General features: G+C 38.0%; 1 long non-coding RNA gene across 1 annotated transcript; it reads right to left on the bottom strand.

Moving 5' to 3' along the window:
• Positions 1-1,879: 1,879 nt before the first annotated feature.
• On the bottom strand, positions 1,880-8,734 carry LOC127618199 (uncharacterized). Its single transcript, XR_007967410.1, has 4 exons — positions 8,556-8,734; positions 6,880-6,980; positions 6,523-6,638; positions 1,880-3,760 (listed from the first exon to the last, which is right to left on the bottom strand). It is a non-coding gene; the product is annotated as an uncharacterized LOC127618199 (long non-coding RNA).
• Between the last annotated feature and the right edge of the window lie 1,394 nt (positions 8,735-10,128).

The raw sequence follows: 10,128 nt of genomic DNA, 5'->3' as shown, positions 1-10,128 counted from the left end.
GTTTACAGAGGTTTCGAGTGAGACACCTGTCCCCACTGAATTACATGTGCATGAAACACCTGTCTGTGTTTACAGAGGTTTCGTGTGAGACACCTGTCCCCACTGAATTGCATGAAACACCTGTCTGTGTTTACAGAGGTTTCGAGTGAGACACCTATCCCCACTGAATTACATGTGCATGAAACACCTGTCTGTGTTTACAGAGGTTTCGAGCGATATACCGGTCCCCACTGAATTGCATGAAACACCTGTCTGTGTTTAGAGATTTCGAGCCATATACCGGTCCCCACTGAATTGCATGAAACACCTGTCTGTGTTTAGAGATTTCGAGCGATATACCGGTCCCCACTGAATTACATGTGCATGAAACACCTGTCTGTGTTTACAGAGGTTTCGTGTGAGACACCTGTCCCCACTGAATTAAATGAAACACCTGTCTGTGTTTACAGAGGTTTCGAGTGAGACACCTATCCCCACTGAATTACATGTGCATGAAACACCTGTCTGTGTTTACAGAGGTTTCGAGCGATATACCGGTCCCCACTGAATTGCATGAAACACCTGTCTGTGTTTAGAGATTTCGAGCGATATACCGGTCCCCACTGAATTACATGTGCATGAAACACCTGTCTGTGTTTAGAGATTTCGAGCGATATACCGGTCCCCACTGAATTACATGTGCATGAAACACCTGTCTGTGTTTAGAGATTTCGAGCGATATACCGGTCCCCACTGAATTGCATGTGCATGAAACACCTGTCTGTGTTTAGAGATTTCGAGCGATATACCGGTCCCCACTGAATTACATGTGCATGAAACACCTGTCTGTGTTTACAGAGGTTTCGTGTGAGACACCTGTCCCCACTGAATTAAATGAAACACCTGTCTGTGTTTACAGAGGTTTCGAGTGAGACACCTATCCCCACTGAATTACATGTGCATGAAACACCTGTCTGTGTTTACAGAGGTTTCGAGCGATATACCGGTCCCCACTGAATTGCATGTGCATGAAACACCTGTCTGTGTTTAGAGATTTCGAGCGATATACCGGTCCCCACTGAATTACATGTGCATGAAACACCTGTCTGTGTTTAGAGATTTCGAGCGATATACCGGTCCCCACTGAATTACATGTGCATGAAACACCTGTCTGTGTTTAGAGATTTCGAGCGATATACCGGTCCCCACTGAATTACATGTGCATGAAACACCTGTCTGTGTTTAGAGGTTTCGAGCGATATACCGGTCCCCACTGAATTACATGTGCAGGAAACACCTGTCTGTGTTTACAGGGATTTCGAGGGAGACACAGGTTTACATTTTCACTGCAAGTTGTATAATTTATATAACCGTGTGTGACAAATAAAATAATACAAAATGTAATTCCATCCCGCTGGTATCCATAGAAAACAGCTGGTCGTGCCGATTTTCCCAAGTGGATGACTTGCTTTGAAAGTGATAGATAAAATGGGAGAGGCTTATATTATTATTATATTAAAGATGGCTGGGGTCATTTTAAGTTTATATGCCAGATATCAATCATTTATATTGACCGATTTAAACTATTTTAGCCTTTAGAGTGCGAATCTGTCCAATAAATGTTGTCAGATTTGGATGTGACTCAATAGGGCATTCGGCTTTCTTAGTAACAAAGCGCCCCTTGTATGAACTAAACTTTTTGTTTTGTCAAGTGCACGTACCCATGACGTCAGCGAAACAGAGGGAGCATGCAAGTCGAATCACTGTGGGGACGCAAAAGTGGACGCACTGGAGAAAAGTGTCAATAATTCTACGTTTATGTGAACGTTTATTCAAACAGATAAAGAGTCTGAGTGAAACATACACTATTATATTTTTATTTGATTGCAGTGCCTGAAAATATAATTTTTTTTATATGCTACTTTTAAATCTTTTGACAAAATAGCATTACATAATGTTCTCTTCGAAACCAAAAATAGCTTAATTTCAAAATAAACTGCATATTCATGTCTATGTTTGAAATGTCCAAAAGACAGCACTCTCAGTTTAGCTTTCAGTAAATTACATTCATATATTGGAGACAAAATAAAACAAACATCACTTTAGAATACAAATGTGCATAAAACACACAAAATATGAATAGACAGATACCAGGCATATGTACCGTACCAAAATATGCTTGCACAACTTGGCCTGTTAGAAAACCTTGATTAACCAACATTTGATAGACATTCAAAGTAGCCTAATATAAGAGGAGAACAGGATAAGTTGTGGTTCTGTGTAAGAGAGAACAGGACATTTTTTCAGCACTTTGGGTTTGTATACCTATTTTCCCTGCTAGTCACAAACTGAAAGAGAATAGAATAAACCATGGACCCATGCATTGAATGTAGGCTATTGTTATGAGATATTCGGACACCCACTCCGTATAGGTTTTAACAAGATCCGCAGATTAAAGAACCAAAATGTAGAAAATCCATTTGTGTGTGTGAGAGTTTTTTGTGTCAGGAGGCAGTGGAAACTCCGTAAAATGGTTAGAAAAATTGGATAGACTACCTAAATTGATTTTGTTGTACCACACTGTAAACTGAATGTTCAAATAAAGCATAAAAAAAAAAAAAAAGCAGGTTGGGGTACAGATAACTTTATGTTGGGGAAAATTCATAGCCATAACACTAGAGGGCAGTATAGAGCCAGCTTTTCATATCAGTTTCTTCCACAAGCATCCAGTTGACAGTACGTCAAGACTTTAATAAAATAAAAATGGTTATGTATATCAAATATAATAACTAATTTTATTTATTTATTTAAGCCACATTACATCTGTTGCTCTTTGGTTACCTATTATGAGTTCAGAGCAGATTTAGAAATCTTTACTAGTTTGACATTGGTAGCCACTTGCACAAAAAAAGTCCATGTAATATCAACAAAGCTTTAGTAAAACATCAGCATCAATCCATCTTTAGGCGCAACCAGGAATTAGACACTGACTTTTTTTTCTATCTTTTCCCCCTCTCTTACATGGTAACAAGCACAAGGTGCATGGCATTTATTTGCCTTTTTTATCCCTGAAAACTGTGCCTTATAAGATTATAGCTAACCCAAGCAAATTTCTGAAACAAAATGTCTGTGTTCAAAGTTAAGATAAACATAGCAAGGCAGTGATAATAATGTTGATGTTTTCTTTTTCCAGTAGGAAAGATTACACCCTGACATAAACCCAGCTTTTTACGGTCATAAACTGCTGCAGTCACCCTCAACAGCGACTGCACAAGCACACAAAATGCACACAAAACCAAATCCCCTTATTTCTTTTGCTGGCATCCTGGCTCCTGGAAATCAGTGATTGACACTTTGAAATAACCTGTATAAATGCAGCGACATCTCATCCTTTCTCATCCAAATGGTAGAGTAGCACTGAGGTTCCATGATCAGGAGGCAAGTTGTGGCAACTTCCCAGGCCACAGATGCACATGGCTGGAGAGGAGTACGGCAGCAGCTTGTACTGCTGGAACTCCTGAAGGCTGAAGCTGGAGGCTCGACACTGGGTCAGCACCACCTTTAATCTTTTCCTGCTGGATGGCAGAAGCCGCCTCTCCTCCTCCTCCTCGACATCCCTCTGTTTCTCTCTCTCCCTCTGGGCCTCGTCCATGTGGATTTTGCGTAGCAGGTTGTTGATGAGCACAGACCGGCGGAGGTAAGCCTCAGGGTCGTCTAGGAAACGCAGCTTTTGCAGAGACATATGCAGGATGCTGCTGCGCTCCTCACGTAAGATCAGGTGCTGTGGAGAGACAGACAGGTAAGGACAAAAGGAGAGACAGTTGGAAGAGCAAGGAGAGGTGATGCTAAAAGACAGATGGGTATAGGTATAGGACAGACAGGAAAATATTTTAATTCATTGTTTAAGTGAAATAGACATAAATCAACTGGTGTGAATTTAAAGGGATATTTCACCCAAAAATGAATATTCTTTCCTCATTTACTCACCCTCATGCCATTGCAGATCTGTATGACTTTCTTTCTTCTGCAAAATGCAAAGATTTTTAAAAGAATATCTCAGCTCTGTAGGTCCATACAATGCAAGTGAATGGTGGCCAAAACTCAGGTATGAAAGTGTAGATGTACAGTAAAAAAAGGGCTTTAATATTCTCACTCACACCAACCATATCGCTTCAAAGGATTTGGATTTAACCACTGGAGTCTTATGGATTACTTTTATGCTGCCTTTATTTCTTTTTTGGACCTTCAAATGTCTGGTCACCATTCACTTGCATTGTATGGGCCTACAGAGCTGAAATACTCTTCTAAAAATCTTTATTTGTGTTCTGCTGAAGAAAGAAAGTCATACACATCTGGGATGGCATGAAGGTGAGTAAATGATGCGAGAATTTTCATTTTGGGGTGAACTATCCCTTTAATGGGGCAGTCAGTGAAATGTAAACCTGGTCAGCTTTAAGGATCAGAAAGACATGCTTGGTGCATTTGTAGGTGACAATACTGGAGATGGCATTTTTAACGATCAGCTTTAAAGTCAACGTGAAACCATTTTCATACCCCATTTTACTTTCGTAATGGGACGTATTTCTGCATAAAATGAATGTAGGGTATGACTCGACCTCATCCATTAAGAATTGTGCAACAGGCTGGTTCCGAAAGTAAAACTAACTCATAAACATTAAAAGAAAGACCTAGCTGAGGTCAGAGGTTGTTAATCGATGTAATGTGCTCCTGTTGAAGCCATCGGTCCATGTTATTCCAAATTCATTAAAGAAAAAATAAGAAAAAGGCATTTAATAGCTGAAGAACTACACTACCCATGATCCTGAAGAGAAAGATCCAGCAATCAGAGAATGGCTGAAATCCAACTGCGGCAAACTAAATTTTGCAGAAACTACCAATTCCCATTATTGGTGACTCTATATATTTGCTTCCCATTGTGATGACATTATACCTTGAAAGTAGTACTGTCAATCAATTAAAAATTTTAATCGAATTAATTACATGGTGTCCCGATTAATTAGTCGTGATTAATCGCATATACAAATATTTGCTGAGAAAGCCCCTCAAATAACAATAATTCAATATATATATATATATATATATAAAATACAAAAATATTCCGATAATTACAATGCATTACATTCTTGTGGCAGAATCTTGTGTTAATCACTGATAAGACAATACAAAAAGCGGCTTTAGAATACAATGTATTGTTTACTACCATATTATTGATCATATGTCAATCATTGGCATACAGTTCACAGCAATCCGCTTCACAAGTGAAATTGTCAATCAGTTGGAGATTTATTATGAAGGCTTGTTTAAGAGCCCGTCAATTTACACCTGTGTCAGACTTTTTTTTATTTAATTTTTTAGAAACAAGCCAGGGGTATACATAGTACACAATACTACAGATATTTTTTTACAATAATGTCAAGACATTATATTCATTATATAGTGCAATGGTTTTCAATGCTTTGGAGTTGTTGGAGGTACAAAGAGTATTTAAATAATATTTCAAATCTTTACCAAAAAGTGCAAATAGGGGCTTTATAGACATAAATTTACACTTATGTATAAAAAATTTGGCAAGAAAAATAAACAGATTAATCAGAAAATATTAACTTAAGTTATCAAAACTGTGAAAACCAAATAAAAAATCTTTATAAAGCAAATAAAAACTAGTTAAAATAGAGGTACGTACAAACAAACAAAATTTTCTCCAAAATATTACAGCGTGGACACATTCCCAAAAAAGGTGAGGGGCAGATTAATCTACAGCATTACAGAGGGAGCAAAGTGGATCTATTTCAGGGAGCATGTTTCTTAAATAAAGATTGACTGGTTAAAAATGGTGTAACAGTTTAAAGGACACCTTCTTGACCTTGTTGGTAATTAAATATGTATGAGGTAAAGACCGTACGACCTGCGTCAGACATGCCTCTGTCGCGTCTCGGGTGTGTTGCGTCATAAAAATAAAATGTTTAGGTCACTGTGTCAAGTTAAATATAGTTTTTTACTCAATCTTTAAACACATCTTGAGATCCCTTAGTTCGCATTTGCGCTCCTTCAAGTGTTTTGAACGCAATAACGTAACGCACGTTTGTGTTGTGTGTCCGCTGAAGAGTTGTTAATGGTTTCTTCACTGTAATAAACTGCGCATTGCTCACACAGCTGAAATTACACTTACTGCCCTCTGGAGTAAACAGGTGGTACTACAAGCTTGCATTTCTCAGGAAAGCATTGCGATTAAATGCGTTAATTTTTTTAACGTGTTATTTTTTGTACAATTAATCGCACGTTATTAACACGTTAAATCGACAGCCCTACTTGAAAGGTGGAGCAAGTTAAAACATTTTGATAAAAGATTACAAAGACAAACTTTTTTTCTTTGGGATTACTTGCACTGAATCGTGTACGATAAGACAAGAAATGTGCATAAAGAAAGTAAATATACATAGATCAATTTTGGTTTTACCAAGATTTTGAAGTTCATCACAAATCACTAAGTTCAGCACTGTTTTAGCACAAATCAACACTCACTTTTTGTAAATATCCATGTAGGCTTCTCTGAACATCCTCCTCTTCCGCATATTTTCGCTTAAAGTAGGCGACTTTCGACGTTGTTGACTGTTGAGGGCACTCTTAGATGAAAGACCCTGCAGGCAAACACACAGGGGTTCTGAAAACTGCCGCTTTTCAACTGGATGGAATTTATAATTTTATAAATGTAACAGATTTATCTCTTGTGAATAGCTGTAGATGACGGATCACCTTAAAACAATGCCATCAATGTAATTGTGTCCTCAAATGATATGTCAGTGACAAAATGGATTAGGTTAGACAAGAGTTGGTGTGTAATGTTACAAGGAAAATTTGTGTGTGTTGTGTATTAATCACCTGAGAACTGCTTCACACAGACACAATCACACACCTCTCTAACAAATCCTCTGTTCGCCTGTGACTCTTTACTCTGGCTCACACACATTGCCTAATGGTTCCTATTAAGAGAGGGGAGAGAGAATATCGTTTACTGTATCCAAATGGTAGGGTTACATAAACTATTTACCACATAATTATCAAAATGGGACAAAAGTTGAGGGCCTGTGTAGCTTAGCTAGTATTGATGCTGACTACCACCCCTGGAGTTGCGAGATCAAATCCAGGGCATGCCAAGTGACTCCAGCCAGGTCTCCAAAGCAACCAAATTGGCCCGGTTGCTAGAGAGGGTGGAGTAACATGGGGTAACCTCCTCATTGTCACTATAATGTGTGGTTCTCGCTCTCGGCTGGGTGCGTGGATGCCGCGGAGAATAGCGTGGGCTTCCACATGCGCTACGTCTCCGCGGTAACATGCTCAACAAGCCACGAGATAAGATGCGTGGATTTACAGTTTCAGATGCGGAGGCGACTGAGATTTGAGGCGAGTCACTACACCACCATGAGGACTTAAGAGCGCATTGGGAATATATATATATATTCTACAAGCTTATTGCCATTTTAATCTTCACAACATGCATTTACGTATCAATTAAATTCAATACAGCTTTATTGTAGTGGAGTGCAGAATTGCAAAAGCACTGTAGAGTCTTATTACAGTCATAAAGTGGAGCCCGGGGCTAGTTGTCACAATTTTTGCTCTATGAATATTTCTCAGGGTAGGTTAATTTTTGTGAATTTCTTTATAGACATATTGGCTATTGAATATTTCTACTGTTATTGCAGAGGAAATAAAAAAATATAGTTAACTGACCATAATTTGACGTTTTGTGACAACATGCCCCAAATATTCTGATGTTGTCACAATGGCTGCCTGTTATTAAACAGCCTATTTTTGGGATTTTCAGCTTAATTATAACAGATAAACAATTACAAATCGTCTAATCTATTGTTTTGACCAACATAAATGTCCTATTTTAAGACAACAATGCCTAATTTTGAACATACAAAACTCTGCTCGAGAAAGCTGTGCAGTTGTACTTTCGACTCAAAACCTTAGTAAACAGAGATAGCATTTGTGACGACTAGCCCCGGTCTCTATACAGAGTTTAGTGTTGTTGTATGTTAAACAAACAAACAAACAAAATTCGTGCAAGAGCTGTTACAGTAAGTAGCTGGTCATTTCGCTACTGAATGAGAGCGAGATAGAGCTGCGCTTCATTTATGCGAAAATCAACAAGTTCAAATAAACGGGTCACGCGCAACAATCGTGGGCGGGTAAATTGGTGTGGGCTTCTTGCGAATTTGTGCGTTAGAGCTAGGGAGCTAGTATATGCCACAGTGTTTATCCACTTAATTTCATTTTAGGGAGCGAAAGGGATACATAAATGACATGCATGCACAAAATAACCTTTCAGTAAGGGTAAATATCATATGGTATCTTGTATGATGCAGTTTAAAGAGTCATAAGGAATGAATGAAAGAATGCTCATTAAAAAAAAAACATTCTGTGTACAATTAAAAAATAGCATGTGCATTAACGGTTACAAATAAACAAATGAATGTATTAAACATTTAGTGTGCTACAATTAGGCAGAAAACAGAGCAAAAGAATCAATAGAGGTAAAATCATCCTACCTTATTTATAAAGATTTAAGTGTGAGTCACATTAACAGTCCTCGCACTCGCGTTCATCAGATCAGAGGCTCCACAACTATCTCATATTGTGCCGAATGTCGTCGCAAGAGCTTGATGCTTCGCCCCCAGATGTCGAAGTGTTTCTTTTGATATCCCTGTAGTATTCGGCTCACTTTCGGCTCTTAAAATATCCCCTTTCTGTGCAGCAAGCAATAACCTGCTCGCGATTGGTCGACGCTGAAACAGATGTTTCCTGTTGCTAGGAGAGTCACTAGGCATTGATGACGCTACAGCATCAAACTCCATTCTTCTCGCATCCTCTACTGCTGCATTTCCTCTCTCTCGTTCCATATTTTTTAACATATGCTTTACTTAGCCTATTTTATTCCTTATGAAAGGGTTGAAACTCTTTTTGACATAGATTGAAACTCGAGCAATCTCTAGACAATAAAATATTTATATAAACTTATTTAAAATAAATAAATAAATAAATATAAATAAATATATATAATAGAAAAAATATTAACGTAATAAATGTATGACTATATTTAATGATATATTTTTTTTTAACTAATATATATATATATGACAGATACTCCGGTGACATTTCATCCCACACTTTCTGTAGCACTTGCCATAGATGTGTCTGTCTTGTCGGGCACTTCTCACACACCTTAAAGTCTAGCTTATCCCACAAATCTCAATATGGTTAAAATCCATATCACTCTTTTCCAATTATCTGTTCTCCAATGTCAGCGTTTCTTTGCCCACTCTAACCTTTTCTTTTTGTTTTTCTGTTTCGAAATTTACTTTTTCTCTTCAATTCTTCCCATAAGGCCTGCACCCCTGAGTCTTCTCTTTACTGTTGTCCATGAAACTGGAGTTGAGTGGGTAGAATTCAATGAAGCTGTCAGCTGAGGACATGTGAGGTGTCTATTTCTCAAACTAGAGACTCTGATGTACTTATCCTCTTGTTTAGATGTATCTGGGCCTTCCGCATCTCTTTCTGTCCTTGTTAGAGCCAGTTGTCATTTGTCTTTGAAGACTGTAGTGTACACCTTTGTATGAAATCTTCAGTTTTTTGGCAATTTCAAGCATTGTACAACCTCCTTTCCTCAAAATTATTTACTGGCAAGTTTCTAGAGAAAGCGGTTTCTTTTTTTTCTTTGCCATTTTTGACCTATTGGCCTAAGACATGCCAGTCTATTGCATACTGTGGCATCTCAAAAACAAACACAAAGACAATGTTAAGCTACATTTATCGAACCAAATAGCTTTCAACTGTGTTTCTAGTACCAAATTAGCAATTTAGCATGATTACTCCAGGATAAGGTGTTGGAGTGATGGCTGCTGGAAATGGGGCCTGTCTAGATTTGATCAAAAATGACTTTTTTCAAATAGTGATGGTGCTTTGTGATCAGTTAAATGACACTTTGGTGAATTAAAGCACCAATTTCCTTCCGAAATCTGTACATTATTGCAAAACTTTGGCCATGAATATACATACATACATACATACATGTATACATGTATGTATGTATGTATGTATATATGTATGTATGTATGTATACAT

This window comes from Xyrauchen texanus, chromosome 24, assembly GCF_025860055.1.
Source record: "Xyrauchen texanus isolate HMW12.3.18 chromosome 24, RBS_HiC_50CHRs, whole genome shotgun sequence".
Taxonomy (NCBI): domain Eukaryota; kingdom Metazoa; phylum Chordata; class Actinopteri; order Cypriniformes; family Catostomidae; genus Xyrauchen; species Xyrauchen texanus.
The sequence above is the reverse complement of the archived record's forward strand: the minus strand, read 5'-3'. Positions and strand labels throughout refer to the sequence as shown.